Here is a 16,773-nt window from a genome sequence, read left to right as displayed (position 1 = left end):
AAAGAAATGTAACTGAGAATATGAAAATCAGGAAAGAAGAAGGATCTCATTTCAGCCTTCCAATTCCCACAAGTGCAAACAACTGATGATTTGGGGGGAAGAAATGTGAGGTGATGAAACCTGGAGAAATTACAGCATGGATTTTGGTCTGTCAGATTAACTGTTGTGGAATCACTACTAGCAGCTAACTTTAGAGCACCCGCTGTGACATGGAAGAATGTTCTTTCATAAAGACTGCAGAGACTGCCTTGTAATTTTGCAGTGTGCTCCCTAGTACATCCTGTAAACAGTCCTTTAGAATACACCAATCAAAAGGAAACCCAAGAATGAGAAGAAAGCTGCCCTTTTCTAAGCCTGGTGTCTCAAAGGAATTTACTGGAACAGTGGTGGGTCATGCTTCTCCTTTCAGACATGCCTGAAATTGACACAAGTGTTATACTCACCTCTGTACCAATGATGTTGTTTATAATTTTGAGATTGTCACAGTTTTTCAGTCTTGAATTGAGAGGGATCACACCATTTGAGCTTATAAGAAAGCCCTTTGAAGGTTTGAAATTAGGAAAAAGGGAAAAATAATTATGGCCATTTCATGACATTTTAGCTGAATCATTTTCTCAAGCATTTCTTTCAGCAAGGAAGCCTTATTGAAAGAAGAGCCTAATGACATTTCCTTGGTGGCCAAGTTGGAGCTCAAAAGCCACATTCAGAACCCGTGTGCTGCATCCTGCTTCCCATAGTGTGGATGCTGCACTGTTCAATGTTCATTTGTTCTCTAAATTTGATTCCCCTCTTTTTGTGTTGTTTTTCGGAAGAAATAGATTAATTGATTGCTCTATTTTTTCTGAACACTGATGTTTTTCCCTCCCAATACCAGACTTGAAGTCAGGGCTACATCCACAGCACCACCCCAGTTTCTGAGACAGGGTCTTAGAAATGGTGTGGTTGCCTAAGCTGTGCTCACATTGGTGATTCTACTGCCTCAGTCTCCCGGAGTGGTGAGAATACAGGTGTGCACCACCAAACTGGGCTTGAACTCGACTTTTAAGTTGGATTTCTAACTGCTTGGGGGAGCAATTGGGGGAGCAAGCGGTCGGTGGAGAATGGTATTCTTGGAAATTTAAGTGCAACAAAACCACTTTCCGTTAACTCATGGAGTCAGCGGACGGAGTTACTCAAACAAGTCTTCTCTCCTGCTGTGGCTCAGAGGCTTTGTTAAGTATTTATCTGCCATTACTCAGGTGTCTGCTATAAATCTGAGATTTTAAAAGAAGATTCTGATCACACAGTGACATGTAGTGGTTTCTTGTGGGAAGAAACAGCTTTCCTGGACAACAAAACAGAGGAAAACAGAACAAAAATCATAGTACAATATGGCCAGAAAGACTTTGTGTCTTGAAAACTTCAATTAACCTTAGTGTACTGGGGTGTATTTACTGCAGCTGTATTTACTCTGATGCTTCAGATGGACGTGGTTTTTCCATTAGGTTATTTATTCTCATTTATTAACCATCGATATAAATACTTTTAATTACTTAGTGAAATCTGCAATTCATTTTTTATGAAATTAGAATACTTATAGGTGTTAGACACTGTAATCTCAGGAAGTTAGAAGAAAGGATATTCAGTGTTTTCATCTCATCAAACTCATGAAATAGATATATTTAATCTGATTTAAACATTACACAATACACATATAAATTAAAACATCACATGGTACGCATTATTACAGATACTTTTAATATTTTTATGTATAAGTTAAAAATGAAATTAAACTTTAAAAAATAAAGGATTTTGATTTGATTGTAATGCAGAGTGAGATATATAAGTCTAGTGTCATTCTTGTACATGTAGATAACCAGTTTTCCATTTGTTAAAGATCTTGTCTTTTCTCCAGTGATATTTTTGCCCCTTTGTCAAAAATATGATGGTTGAAGATTCATGTGGTTGCTTATGTGTCTTCTATTCCATTAGTTTGTGTGTCTATTTTTCTGCCAGCACCATGCTGTTTTTGTTACTATAGCTTTGCAATAAAACTAGAAATCAGGAATTGTGATGTCTCTTGCTTTGCCCTTTTTGTTCAGGATTGGCTATCCTGAGTCTCTCCTGGTTTCATATAAATTAAAAACATTTTTTCCTAGTCCTGTGAAGAATGTTGCTTGTTCAAGTATAACGAGGGATGTCTCCATTTTCTATTATTTGCTTCAATCTCTTTCTTCAGTGTTCAATAGTTTTTGTTATAGAGGTTTTCCACTTCCTTGGTTAGGTTTATTCCTCAATATTTAATTTTTTGGAAGTAAACCTGAATGTAATTGTTTTCCTGACTTTTTTCTCCTTAGATCTTGGTGTACAAGAATGTTATTGATTTTTGTGTATTGATTGTGTACCCTGTTACTTTGCTGATTTTATCAGTAAATGAGTGGAGTTCTACTGGAGTTTTGGGGTCATCTATTGCAAGGATCACAATACCTTCAAATAGAAGTAATTTAACTTCAACCTTTCCTATTCACATCTGTTTCTTTCATTCTCTTGCCTGACTGTACTGGCTGAAGTTTCAAGTACTATTTTGAGCAAGAGTGGTTAAAGTTGACTCTCTTGTCACCTTCCTGATTTTAGCAAGAAGGCTTTCAATTCTATTTAGCAAGATGTTGGTCACAGATTTGTAAGTCACATATGTTTTTTTATCACTATGATATAAGGTCTATGTATAGCTATTTTATCAGAAAGTTAGATGTCACCTGGTTTCTCTTACATGAAAAACTCAAAATTATAAATAAATTAAAGAATAAAAGGAAAACATTTTGGAGAAGGGAAAGGGAATCAGGAGGAGAGGGAAGTTAGCGAGGGCAGGAAAAGGGGACAGAAAATAATGAAGATACGTTAATGAAAGGTCTCCCCAAGTGAATGTAACTATCAAGTATTGCCAACACACAAATGAAGGTATGTGTTTGCACAACAGAAAAAGTATGAAAAAGTAAATCCAGGAAAGTGAGATTTAATAATTCTCATTTGAAAATAAATAAACTGTTTAAATACAAAATAATGTTTTGAGTTCTAAAACCCTAACTTCCAATTTTTCAATGCATTTCCTACTACTTTAATGTTTTTTAAGGAAAAGCACAGAGCAGGTAGTGAGTAATAATGAGTGAAAAAAAAAAAAACAAAGAAATTTGTAATTTACAAGGGTTAAGGATGTTGACCAGAGGTAAACTGTTTCTTAGTGATTGATGCTTTCAGTGAACAAATGGTTGTCAAATATGGAGAAAATGGAGAGATGTCTATGTCTCTTCTCTTCCCAATTCTCTCCAAAATGTATATCATGTGTTTTTTTTTTTTTTTTTGTGTGTGTGTGTGTGTGTTAGACAAATTGTGCACGTATGTACTGTGTAACCCTAAATTTCTTTTTCAGCACAGTGTTACTGAGGATTGAACCCAGGGCCTTCGTACTGACCTACATCTCCCAGCCTTGTTATTTATTTGTGTTTATTGTGAGACAGTCTCACTAAGTCACTAAATTGACCAGGTTGGGCATCTGCGTGCAGTCTTCCTACCTCAGCCTCCCAGAGCTCTGAGATCACAGGGATGCACTACCGTATCCCACGTCCCACTTCTAACCCCAAGTTGTTGAAGATTTCCTCACGGTTATGCAGTTAGGGAGCAGTAATTTCACGAGCCCTACTTTAAGGGAATGTTGTAAATGTTAAAGGATATATGTGTCAGGAAATGAGAGGTTTCTCACTGACATCCAGGGCTGTATTAAAACAGAATGAGAGATAAATTTCATGTGTAGTTCAGTCTCTTTCTGAGAATTTTAAAATGGTTTAAAATTCATGGGAATCATCAACACTCACAAGAATCACATATTTGGCAATGAAAAGTACATTGAGAGGTTTTAAAGCCTGTGCAAACTGCCACTGAAGCTTATTATTTATGAACTCTTTGCTCTTTAAAATTCAGAACAGAGCAATTAACTAAAATTTCACACTTTTAGTAAAACTAGGAACATAGTGTGCCAGCTATTGTAAATTCCAAAGTATATTCTTCACTTAAATTCATAGTTTCATTGTGTGGAAATGTTTTCTTATTCAAAAGAAGGGTGTAAAGTGCCTTTTATTTTATTCACTGACACTGAGCAAAGCATGCCAATTTTGTTCTTAAAACAATGAACTTAATAAGCCCCATTGTAAAAGTAATTGCGAGTCCAATACCTGAGCACATTACACACGTAAGCAGATACAGAATGGGGGAGGGTATGCCTTGTTCGGTTTGTAATCAAATGTGGGGTCGGAATTTTGCAATGTGCACCTTGATAGCTCACATCAACACTTTCACATACCCAGGATACTTGCATGTTCCCAGGGCTTCCTGAGTACCCCTTAATCTTACAGTGACCTACAGTACTCACGCTGCACACTAACCTATGTGCTCTTAAATCAGCTGACTACAGAAATAGTGATTAAGTCCAGCTGGTGCATGTGCAAAGTCACGCATCTGAATGCAGGTAGTCCGACCAGATTTCAGGCACTTTGCTTCTTCTCTGCTGTATTCTGCCCAAATCTGAGTAAGAATGAGAGACGGTAAGAGGTTAAATAAGATTAGTGACTTCATGGCAATGTATTTAAGTCAACATCTTTTGTACCAAAAAGGTAACATAATGTTCCTTTAGATATCAACCATAGAAATAACTCCCTTAATTTTCACACTTAGAAGCTGCTTACAGAGGAATTAAAATTTAACCTGCTTTCTTTGTTCATTAGATCTCAGTATTGGGATCTTTCTCTTCCTGTTCCCTTTGCCTGGGCTAGGTCCCTGCTTCTTCCTCCTACCATGTCGCCTCATCCTTCCTGCTTCAACCTCCTCCTCGGATTGTTCAAAGCACAGCTCTGCTCCTTTCCACTCTCCTAATGGGAGCAAAAGGAAATGAAACAAGTGTCACTGAATGGCTCCCTGTGGCACCGTGATGAATCGAATGAATGCGGCTCCTCCCCAGTGTGTCTTCACTTCTCTCCCTGTCCTGTCAAGAAGTAACTCAAAATATGAATAAAGAGCCCAACAGGAGAGATGGTGGGAAACAGGAAGCTGAACAGCCTGGAGCTTGGCAAGGGGATGAGGGGAGGGAGAGAGGAAGACAGGGAGGAAGAGGAAGAGGCAGGGAAACTGACCAGGATACAATTCAGCTATGTGTGAATTTCCCAAAATCAATGTAATCATATGTACTACAAATATATATCAGCAGAACAACATCATTAACTATTTTCATGAAATTCTCTGCCTGCCCCAACCTCAGCTGTGGACTGCTAGATTTAGTGATCTGTGGATAAATGAAATATAAACCCTATGGAATACGCCAGATGTTTTATGGTCAGACAAGTCAGGTAAGTACACATCCAAAGGAAAATCATATCACAAAAATGAATAAAACTTTGCAGGTTTTATCTAATTTGGTTAGGAAATGTATATGGAGTTCAGACTGACGTACTTGTTAGGAAAATGAGATTTGAGAGGAGGTCCTCTATATTGTCTTCATTTCTCCACTTAGTTCACTTTTTAAAAATTTTATTCATTTTTCCCATATATATTTTCCCACATTTCCATTACTGTTTACCTAGTTTCCTGGTCTAGAAGAAGAAAGTTCTTCCTACTCTCTGCCTATCCAAGGCCTATTTTACTATTACCGTACTAACTGATCACAGTTCAGCACGGAGCCCAGGACACTGAAAAACCAAGCTGCCCCCCCAACCTGGGGGGGAGGTCCCCTGGTCCTCATTGTTCCCCTCAGTCCAACTTCTGTCACGACAGGGTATTTGGGAAGCAGTGTGCTTCCTGCACAATCAGGTCACATTCCACACAGCTATGATCTTGTCAGAGTCTAAATTGAGGACCCAAAAATGTGTTGCTCAATGAATATTTTTCTCCTCAACACTCTGTCAGCATTTTTTTCTGGGACTGAACTGCAGCTTTTATTTTACTTTTACTGTTAGAGGATTGTGATACACAGTAGTCACACTCAGCCCGGGTGACTTAGACAGGTCCGTATCACTCCGTGGTCTTTTCACCCCTCCTGTCCTTCTCCCTAACTCCTGTACCCCTTCCTCAGACCCTTGCTTTCCCATAAAGTCTGTCTCCGTGTTTCCTAACATGGCTATTTTACTCTTTACATTATACATATATAGCAACTCTTGTATTAGGGAAACCATGTGATACTTAACCTTCTGTGTCTGACCTCTTTCACTATATTATGATATCAAGATCCATCTGTTTCCCTACAGTGATTCAAATTTGTCCTCCTTTATGGCTGAGAAGTAGCCTCCGCTGTGTATATACACCACCATTTTCCTTATCCATCATCTGCTGGTGGGCACGCAGGTGGTTTCCAAAACTCAGCTCCTGTGAGTTGTGCTGCAGGAGTCATGAGTCTGCAGGCACCGCTGCAATCTGATGTCTTTACCTGTTTGAGGAGAACGCCCAGCAGAGGCACAGCCAGGTCAAACAGAATTTCTATTTTTAGCTTCTTGAGGAATCTCTGTCCTGATTTCCATAGTGGCTGTACCAATTTACTTTCCCACCAGCAATGTGGGAGGGCTCCTCCCCCAACAACTTTGTCTGCATTTGTAAATCTCTATTTTTATAAAAACTTACATTTTGTTCTTTTTTAACCTTTTGCTTTGTTTTCCATCTTTGTAATGTCAAATTCACACTTAGAAACTGCTTACAGAGGAATTAAAATTTATTTTAAAATTATTAAAAATTATTAAATTTCAGACTTTCCAGTGCAGGTTGGAGATAATGTTATATATATATATATATATATATATATATATATATATATATATATAAAACGCGTGGCGACAAACATAACTGTATGAAAGTCTTTCACAGCTGACAGCAGCAGCTGAACAACCGGTGAGAAAGGGAAAAGAGAAGTGAGAATCTGGAGAGGGGAATTCAGAGGGAAATCATTCCTCCCCTGGAGGTCCAGGTGAACATAGAGACAGCAAATAACAGGAAAATATGGAAAATATTATAAGAGAGAGAGAAAGTGAGAGAATTCTTTCTGCTGGAGCTCAATTTCAATTTCACTTGGATGTTTCATAAAAGTAGAGTCTTAGGGGTTATTTTGCATCTGAAGTTGTTTCTTGTTTCCTTGTGCCGTGACAATCAGCTGTGAGAATGGCATGGGCTAAAAATAGTTTGAGGCTCACACAACAGTGTAGCTCACACAGAATGAGATGAACCACACTTTGGGGTTCCCTTAATGCAGTCATTATACACCCACACACTGAGGATGAAGGTAGGAAACCATCAGGATGGAGAACCGGCCCTTCTTCAGAACAAAGGTAGGCGGGCCTGACATGGTGAAGCTCAAGCAATTTATTCATCACAGAGTGACTTCCTGCCCCGTGACCACATCTCTATTAAAAACTTTTTTCATGAAGGCCATAAACAGTAAATGACCCTTCCTTTTCAGAAGAGAAAAATTCACATTTAGAGCACTTCCCCAAGTGTTGCAAAAAATATACAGGGGATAGTAAATTTGTTCTTTGAAAATAATTTTTAAAATTTATCCTTGTAATATGTGTTTTTGAGCTAATTTAAATTTATTTTGAAATAGCAACAACAAAGTCACACACACATATATTATTGTCAAAGATGTTTAAAAATGTGAAGAGCATGAACAGGAAATAAGTCAGATCACAAAGCGTGTCAGTTTTTCTAGCTGGGTACCAAATTACCACAGACTAAGCAACTTAACAGAGCAATTATTAATTATGACACTGTTCTGCCATTGAGGCCAGCTATGCTTGGCTGGACCTCTGCCCAGGTCCTCATAAGGCTGCAGGAAAGATGTCAGCTGTGCTGCATCCTCACAGGGAGCCTCAAGTGGGGAGGAATTTGCTTTCCAACACTTGTGAGGTTTAGAAGACTTCAATAACTAGCAGCTGCATGAGTGAGACCCTAGCTGTTGCCTAATGTGGGCTGAGGCTGCCTTCTTGTCCCGGACCACCCGAGGTCCTACAGTGCTTTTACAGTTTTCTATCATGGCAGCTTCTCTAACGACAGCCACCTGTGATCTGCAGCTCCAATCAGCTGTGATGGAATCACACAGCATGATGATATCACTACAGCTTCACATCATGTTGGCTGTGTTTTCTTGGTTAGGGGCACTTTATTGTCCAGATTGTCCCCAAGAAGATGGCACAAAAACATTGGACAACTGGAGTGGAAACCACTAGAAACCACTGTGGGCCTGACTGCTACATTAAGTTGTGTGGCCCACACTCATGAAATACACATTTAAATTATCTCAGTATCAATATTATAAAGGCTTGGGCCATCTCAGGGAGAATAATTCTTTATGTCATCATTGTGGCTATGTGGATATGGTATTTATTTATTTAAAGAAAAAGAGCAAAACAAAAAAAGGGTAGAAATAATACTAAATTTTTTAAAAAGTAAGAAATCACTAGTTGAAAAATTACATATTTTATCTTAGTGGTTGTTCCAGGCACATAATCAGAGCATAAAAAGTGGACAATCAAACAATGACAGTACAAACCACTCTGTATGATGAACTAACAAAGCTTAGTACATGGTATTCTATCTTGCACACTTATACATACAGTTATATCCTTTAAAGAACTTTATTTCCCTTTCATTAAAAGAAATGTGGTGTTTAACTATTTCAATCAGACACTCTTATGGCTTTTTAATGGAACTTTTTAATATAATGGAAGGAAAGATTCAGAAGACAAGTCAACATTAATCTCTGTAATTACATTTTTAAAATTTTATTTTAAAGAGGACAAAATGGAAGAAAAGCAATCAAAACCAACTAGTGTAAGAGATACAGGACTTCAAAACATTATGAAATCAACAATAGTTACCATAATCTGTCTTGATGTCTTCAAAATAGCTGCTGATAACTTTGGACATAGTAAAAATGAAATGAAACAGAATTGAACAAAAACAATAAAAACAAAACAATGAATGCAATAAAGGACTTCAAAACAAGCCAATAGTAAACTCAAAATTGCTACCATAATGTTTCTTGCCATCTTTAATATAGCTGCTCCTGCCATTGGATTTGACATAATCAAACAAAACAAAGAAAATAAAACCCAAACCATCAAAACACTGGAAATGATATAGGACTTCCAAAACAAGACTATAGAGAATCAACAGTGGCTACAACCTCAGAAGGAGATCCCCTCAAGATGTTACACTGTGTACCACTCTGCTCTGAACCTGTGACCAGACCATTGGCCCTAGACCTGCAGTCTCAGTGAGACACCAAAGCACCACATGCATCCAATTGCACTTCGCCTCCATGGCTATCATCACAGCCTGTGTTTCTCCAGATAAGTGGGTCATTTATGGCTGTGGGAGTGGGATGGGTGGGGGGAGGTGGTGTTTCTTGTTTGTCAGCCATTGCCAGAAGGGTCTGGGGTCTGTCTACTCCAGTCCTGTGGCGGCCTTAGCGTGGCGCTGGTTCCCAGACTGGGCTTGCTTCCTGGTGTGGCCTTGGTCTCTCTATCTCTAATTCACAAATGACTGTAATTTGCATTTATAATTTTAGAATTTTGTATTTGAGTCAACACTTTCTTGAGCCAGGATTTTGTTTCCTTCAGAGAAATAGAAGTTAGATGAGGCAAACAAAAATAGTTGACTAACTGAAAAGTTAATAAGGAAGTTTTGTATTGAATAATTTTAAATTAAGATTTTTATTAGCTTTTAAAAGTATTTAAGTTTATTTGAATTCTATAATAGAGGAGCTATATTTTTAACACAAAGAAAAATACTCCCTGGAGAACATTCAAAGTTAATGAAAAATCCATGCTAAACTTTTATTGAGAATTATTTCTATGTTAGGCACTATTCTAGATGTTGGTGACTGTGTTAGCTATATATTGATGCTTTAAAAATTTCCCCTATTTAGCATCTAAAAATTTCAAAAATTAACATATTTTCTGAAGTTCACAAATCCAGGAGCATTTTAGCTGGAATGTTCTATTGTGAAGTTACCATAAAGATGGTCCCCAGGTCTGCTGTCACTGCAAGCTTTTGGAGGGCTTTAGAATTTGCTTTCAAGCTTATTCATCTAACCTAGATGGTGGTTTGGGTTCTTCATTTTGAAGGTCCCTTCATAGGTCTACCCAGATGTAGCAGGGGGCTTTCCTCTGGACAAGTGGACCAACCAACAGAAGCTGTAGGGCTTTCTAATTCGTCTCTGAAATGAGATGCTGTCTTCTTCTGTATTAAATTGGTCTCAGAAATCAACCATGAGAGTAAATTACACAAGTTAAGACTCACTGGGAAACTGGCTAACACAGAACAGATATGCGTAAGCCTTATGAGAATAAATATTTTTATCCAGCTAGGGGGATTACTTCCTCCTTCCCTCCCTCCCGTCCTCTTTTCCTTCCTTCCTTTCTTCCTGTGTTGCTGAGGACCAAACACAAGGCCTCATACTTGCAAGCTAAGCTAGGTACTCTACTGTGAGCAACAATCCAGCCCAGGTGGATTCCTTTCAATCATGGCACATAGTCTTTTGATGCTGAGTGGGATGAGCAAAGTGAGTGGCCAGCGGGTAATTCTAACTGTTTTTGAAGTGAATGATCAGTGTGTAGCAATCCTTCCAGTCCCTTCCCCACGTGGTATGCTGGTGTCTCCTTTGCTCCTCCTCCCCACCACCTAGAACTCCTGTCCCAGCCTGCAAAATGTTGCCTGCTCTCCAAATCTCCAACAAAGGCTGCTGCAGCCTCCTCAACTGTTTAACCCCAGCTCAACCAAATGTAATCACGCTTCTGAATTTAATTCTCAGTGTTTTAAATTTCTTTTACTCTACTTGTCACTGTTTCCATCCTGTACTGTACTTATTCTTTTAAGTATTTCCTTATCTTGGTCAAGTTAAGGAGACAGCATCTTATTTATATATTTAGTGTCTGGTAAATATTCCAGCAAAAATTATAGAAGAGCAGTGAGTAACTGTGTGAAGGTAAATACTGTATGTTACACAGAGTACTTGTTGGAAGAACTCAGAATCAGGGAGGAACCTGAGACGTGGGAGGGCACAGAGAATCGCTACCACTGAAAAAAGTGTGTATTAAGGTGAAAAGCAAATGACAGTGGAAATACACTTTTGGTGACAATCCTTATTTATTTATAACATTGACTGCCCTAGTACACTTCCCTCAGCTATTCTAGTAAAAGAAATGCTTTACACAATTGGAGTCATTTTATAGTACCACTCTTAATTTTAATATCCTTGACATATATATGTTATGCTATATTCATTTCATAACTTTTTAAAGTTTCTTAGATTTCTGTCCTCTCCTCAAAGTATACAGATCCACACTAAGAGCTGTTTGATTTCCATTACACTCAATTCCTGAATTCTTCTTGTCATACTATTTTATCACAGAGCAAGGGTGGCAAACCTTTCGGCACTTTACTTAATCTTAGACTCTGTCATTTCAGAGTAATTATTACCATTTTTCTTCAGCATATTAGTTCTATCACAATGCCTGTTTTTTCCACTGGAAGGTCTGAGATTATTTTTCTTCAATGAAAGAAGATATTTATGGATTTGTACTGGGTAACAATATAATATACAATACTAAGTATTCCAGAATTTGTATGTAATAGCAAATATTAAAGAGGTAATGAAATTTATGCATGTGTTCATCACTGCACAAATTCCAAACACTTTGTTATGGCCTACACAGAACTAAATAATCCACATTCTGCTTTCCCCAGCTTCAATTCCGCCTCCTAGCACACATTTCCTAAGCGTGCTAATCTTTGTCTATCTCTAGACTTCTGCTCATGGTATTTCCTTTCCTCAGAATGATGCTACCAAATTTTCATGTGATGGACTGGTCACATTATTGAATTTTAGTTTTAAGCACCAACTCCATGAGGGGCTCCCTACGACTGCATTCTGTGAATAAAACCTCAGCCAAATTATTCTCTACCCAACACTTGCCATCTTATAACTATGGTATGACATCAAATTGACATTTTTGTTTACTGAGTCATTCACTGACTCCCAGATTAGCTTCTGAGTTCCCTGGGGCTGTGGCTGTATGTGCTTTGTTTACCAGCTTAGACCCAAGCACCGTACAGTTCCTGGCACAGGGAAGGCACTGTGAAATACTTTGTGAATAAATGAAAGATTTAATATCTCATTAACTGAACCATGTTTTACTAAAAGCCTTGACAAATTTTCACCCCCCATTTCCACTTGTCCGAGCAGTTTTACTGAACGTTTGCATTGTCACTCACCCAAATGATCAGCCTGTCTACAGTGAAAGAGAGACGGATTGGGACGAGTGGCCTCGCCCTCTGTCGACCCATTTGCTGTGTTTGCATTCTCCTCCTCACAGACCAGGAAACCCTTCTCGCCCTTGTCTTTGATGGATTAGGTTGTGATCATCACCTTTCTGTACATGCACACAGGCATTATTGTCATTAATAGTGAAAACTTCTGAAGAATAGTTATTCCTTTGTTTTGCCCCCAATGCATTGTAAATTCCTAACAGAATCTGACTAGTTATTAACAAATGCCTTAACCACTGAGTCTGCTGATTTGCCTGATTGTATAAATATGGATCAAAAAGTAAAGTTTTGTGACTGCTTTTATACAACATTCTCCTTAATACAGAAAAAAAAAATTCAGACATTCTGGACCCACCCATATTTATTGAAAACAAGTTCTAAAATAATAAAATTAAATGATGTTAATTAATTATTTGTAGGTCTGATAAGCTTCATTTCACTTTAAAAATTCCACCGTGATTTCTTCAACCAGATCATCCAGGCTACAAGAAGTCTTATGCTCTGCCCAAGTGGAATACATTAGCATGTTAATCATGTGTACAATGCTCACATAAGAAATTTCACATAAGAAATTTCAGAAGTAAACATGCAGCTTGCATTCAAGTTTTACACAGCCAAGAGCAGACAGACAAGCCTATCACAAGACAGTCTTAAAGGCTCTTTAAATTCTGGCACATAGAATAAGATGCATAAATTTCAGACAATCCTGTGCATCACAGCATGATTATGATTTATGGGATGTGAATTGCTCTCCTAGAGTGACTAATGTGAGGAGCCAAAGGAACCCAAATTGTGCTCCAGGGGCTCCACTGAAATGCTGGCTCGTGGATTCATCTCCGGCTGTTAACCTGAGTGACCCTCACCCGTGATGCCTAAGAGGTCTCAGAGGTGTTTCAGGACTTTTCTGTGGGTTACTTCACTTTCATATTTTCCCAAATAACAACAACAGTAATTTCAACTGTTTCCCCATTGGTAGTTCTAAGTGTAGTATAGTAATTGTGTGCATCCACTGACTCCAAAGATAATATATTGAAACTTGCACTAGTGTGACACTGTGTATAAAGCACTAGTTCTTTATAAAGTTAGAAGACTAGAATTCCTCTTTCACGACTCTCCAGCCCTTCTGACCAAATCACCTTACTTGTCTGAGTTTCATTTTCTCTAAACTGATCTAAACAGGTCTAGCACAAATATGCCTATACTATATGCAAAAAGTGTATATATATATATATATATATATATATATATATATTATCACTTGTCGAGATTAAGATCTTTTAAAGGTACATATTTTCACAATAAGAAGCCCCTAAAATAACAAAACAATAACTAATAACTAATAAACCAACAATGGAGATAGCATATTATCTCAGCACTCTTGCAGCTAAGGCAGAGGGATCACAAGTCGAACTGTAGCCTTGGTAATTTAGCAGCAACCTGCCTCAAATGAAAAGAAACTGGGAAAGTAGCTCAGTTCAAAGGGCCTGGGTTTAGAGGAAGAAAGAAAGGAAGGAAAGAAGACAGAAGGAAAAGGAAGTGAAGGGAGAAAGGGAAGAAAATGCCACAGCAACAAGAATAAAGTCATGAAAAGTACAAAAGAAATAAGCAATTACCAGATGAGACCAAAAATAAGATGAAAAGTAGGTTTAAACTCAACCACAAAATAATCATGTTAAATAGAAGCTGTCCAAACATCCCACTGAAGACAAACTGACAGGACAAAAAAATAATTTAAAAATAAATGTTTAGAAATTAAATCAGGCAAAGTCAATTTTAGAGAAGACAGGGCCATTTCATAACAATCCTGCAGTAATAATGAAAATTACACCAGGAGCCCAGAACCCTAAGTCTATGCTCACTAACAACACAGCTTCAAATTACACGGAGATAAAACTAATAGAACTGCAAGGGAACTAGACAAACTCACAGTTATAGTCAAATATTTAAACACTCCTCACTCAACAAAAATAGAAAAAGTATACAGTAACTACTAAGTAAGTAAAAGACTTGAAAAACCAAACAACCTAATAGTTATTTATAGAACACTACACCAAGTGTAGAACAGCAGAAATTATTTGCAAAAGCACAGCCTGCAAAATATCTCCAGAAACTCTTAGTAAACTTAGTAAAGTTGGTACAATATCAGTATACAAAATGAATTACATTTCTATGCATTAGGAACTAACAATTAGAAATTGAAATTAAAAATAAAATGATACCATTTATAATAACATCAAATTGTGTAATTAGGAAGAGAACATAGGTGTCAACCATCAAGAAAATGCAAATTAAAGCCACTAGAGGGAACCATACATAAATTAAAATTTCTAGAATTAAAAAGATCAGTCATGCTAAGTTTTGGTGAGAATGTGGAGCAAATGCAGATCTCTTGTGTTACTGCTGCTAGTGTAAAATTATGTAGTCACTTTGGAAAATTGGAAACTTCTTTAAAACTATGAAACTACCTATAACATATGCACTTTACTTTTATATATTTACTCAGCAGAACTAAAGATTTATTTCCATAAAGTATTTTACATGAATATTCATACCACAGTAGCTTTATTGGAAATGGTGAAAATACTACAACCAGCCAAATGTTAATCGCCTGGTCAGTGGATAAGCAAATATAACATATTAATCCTATGCCATTCTATTCAGCAATAGAAGCAATGAACTATGATGCACACAACATAATGAATCTGAAAATAATTGATCTGAGCAGAAGCCAGAGCCTATACATGCACAAACCAAAAGTAGAACACACAGTGATTCCATTTCTATAAAGCTGTATAAAATTCAAAATGTAGTTAGAGAGATCAAATCGGGATTTACTGAGAACAAAAAAAATGAGGAGCTGAGATAGGAGAGTGTAGGAAGGAATTAAAAGGGACACAGAAACACAGGGAGACAGACATGGTCATGTCTTAATAATGATGATCTTGTCTTGGTTGTAACTCAGAGTTATCAAGTTGTGCACTTCAAGTATGTGCAGTTTAGTGCACCTCAATTTTACTTAGTAAATTTGTTTTTAAAACCCCCAGAAAAGCAATTATACACAGGATTGCTGGAAATATATGAGCCTTATTGTATAAATTAGGAGAAAACAAGTCCATTTTATCCAAAGACTTAATAACTTGCATTTCTAAATATGACTAAAGACAGGTCATGGTTCTCTGCTTTGGGGTGGGGTGGGCAGCTGTCTAGGAACCACATGAGTCAGAGTTCTTAATGGGAATGAAAGAAGGCTGGGCTGGCCAGCAGCACACCTGGTATATAAATACTTAACATAATCAGTAAGACAGGGATCCAATTCAGGCAATTCTTTAGGAATGTTTCTCTTAATTCAACCTGTAACAGAGTATTGCTAATGCATACAGTAAAGGAGTTGGAACAATAACTTTGGAAAATCTTAATTTGAATTACATCACATTGATTCATATCCCAGATTCTAGGAACCTTATTCGTCTACCTGCTTGTCGTGTATGTTCCATGTATTCTTAAGTAATTCATCTTTAGTGAGCACCAGAAGTGAACTATCAGGCACATATGGCCTTAAAAGTCTCAAATTAGCTGTAATTTTCAGTAGCATCCCATAGTATGTGGCTAGACTGATGATGTGGAAACCACATAGCCCAAATGGATATACCATGGAAAATAATTTTAAATACTCTGGGATTTTTGTTTTTCATATAAGAAAAACCACAGGATATTTAACTTTCTGTGTCTGACATTTCATTTAACATTATGATCCCGAGTTCAATTCATTTTCCTGCAAATGACAGATCTTCACTCTTTATGGCAGAGTAAAATCGCTCTATCTTTCCCTCTCTTCCTGTTTCTCACTCTATATATACATGTGCATATATGACATTTTCTTTTTTCATATTTTTGTTTTTTTCTGTTAATGGACCTCTAGGCTACCCCAAATTACAAATTAAGTGTAAAATATTGGAGTGATGGTAGGAACAGGGAGGTAGGCTTTTTTGAGATCAGGGAGGCCATCAGATAGAGGAACTAGGGAGATTAAAGAGGTGAGTAAAAGGACTGAAAATTATCAAGATACTAGACACACTGTAACCAAAAAAAAAAAAATGTTATTATGCATTGCAACCACACACAAATAAAACTAAAATTAAAAACATTAAAGCATCCTGGGAGAAAAAAGTCCCTTTGTTAAAAAATGTCTAAAAATATTGGATCCAGCAAATGTCACGAGGCTCTTTATAGCAGCCCTTCTCAGAGCCATTACAGAGCAACAGACCCCAAGAGCTGTGTCCAGCATGCAACTCTTTCCAGAGCTCACAGGAGCACAGAGCACTTTCCACAAAGCATCTGCTAGCAAGTAGTAGCAGGTGCCTGTAGTGCACAGTTTGAGGGTGTTAAAGAATTATTAGTGACGACTTTGAAAAGTTGTCACAATTAAATAGAACGCCT

The 16,773-nt window shown here is 37.5% G+C and overlaps 1 long non-coding RNA gene across 1 annotated transcript in view; it reads right to left on the bottom strand.

The window, feature by feature from the left end:
* LOC134475795 (uncharacterized) overlaps nucleotides 1-16,773 on the bottom strand; it is a 76,635-nt gene that overhangs the window by 22,692 nt on the left and 37,170 nt on the right. Inside the window, exon 2 of the long non-coding RNA XR_010047056.1 lies at nucleotides 4,416-4,554. This is a non-coding gene — a long non-coding RNA (uncharacterized LOC134475795). The remainder of the gene's footprint in view (nucleotides 1-4,415; nucleotides 4,555-16,773) is intronic.

Source organism: Cavia porcellus, unplaced genomic scaffold, assembly GCF_034190915.1.
Source record: "Cavia porcellus strain 051 isolate PalLab524CR breed Dunkin Hartley unplaced genomic scaffold, mCavPor4.1 scaffold_4, whole genome shotgun sequence".
Classification (NCBI taxonomy): domain Eukaryota; kingdom Metazoa; phylum Chordata; class Mammalia; order Rodentia; family Caviidae; genus Cavia; species Cavia porcellus.
The sequence above is the reverse complement of the archived record's forward strand: the minus strand, read 5'-3'. Positions and strand labels throughout refer to the sequence as shown.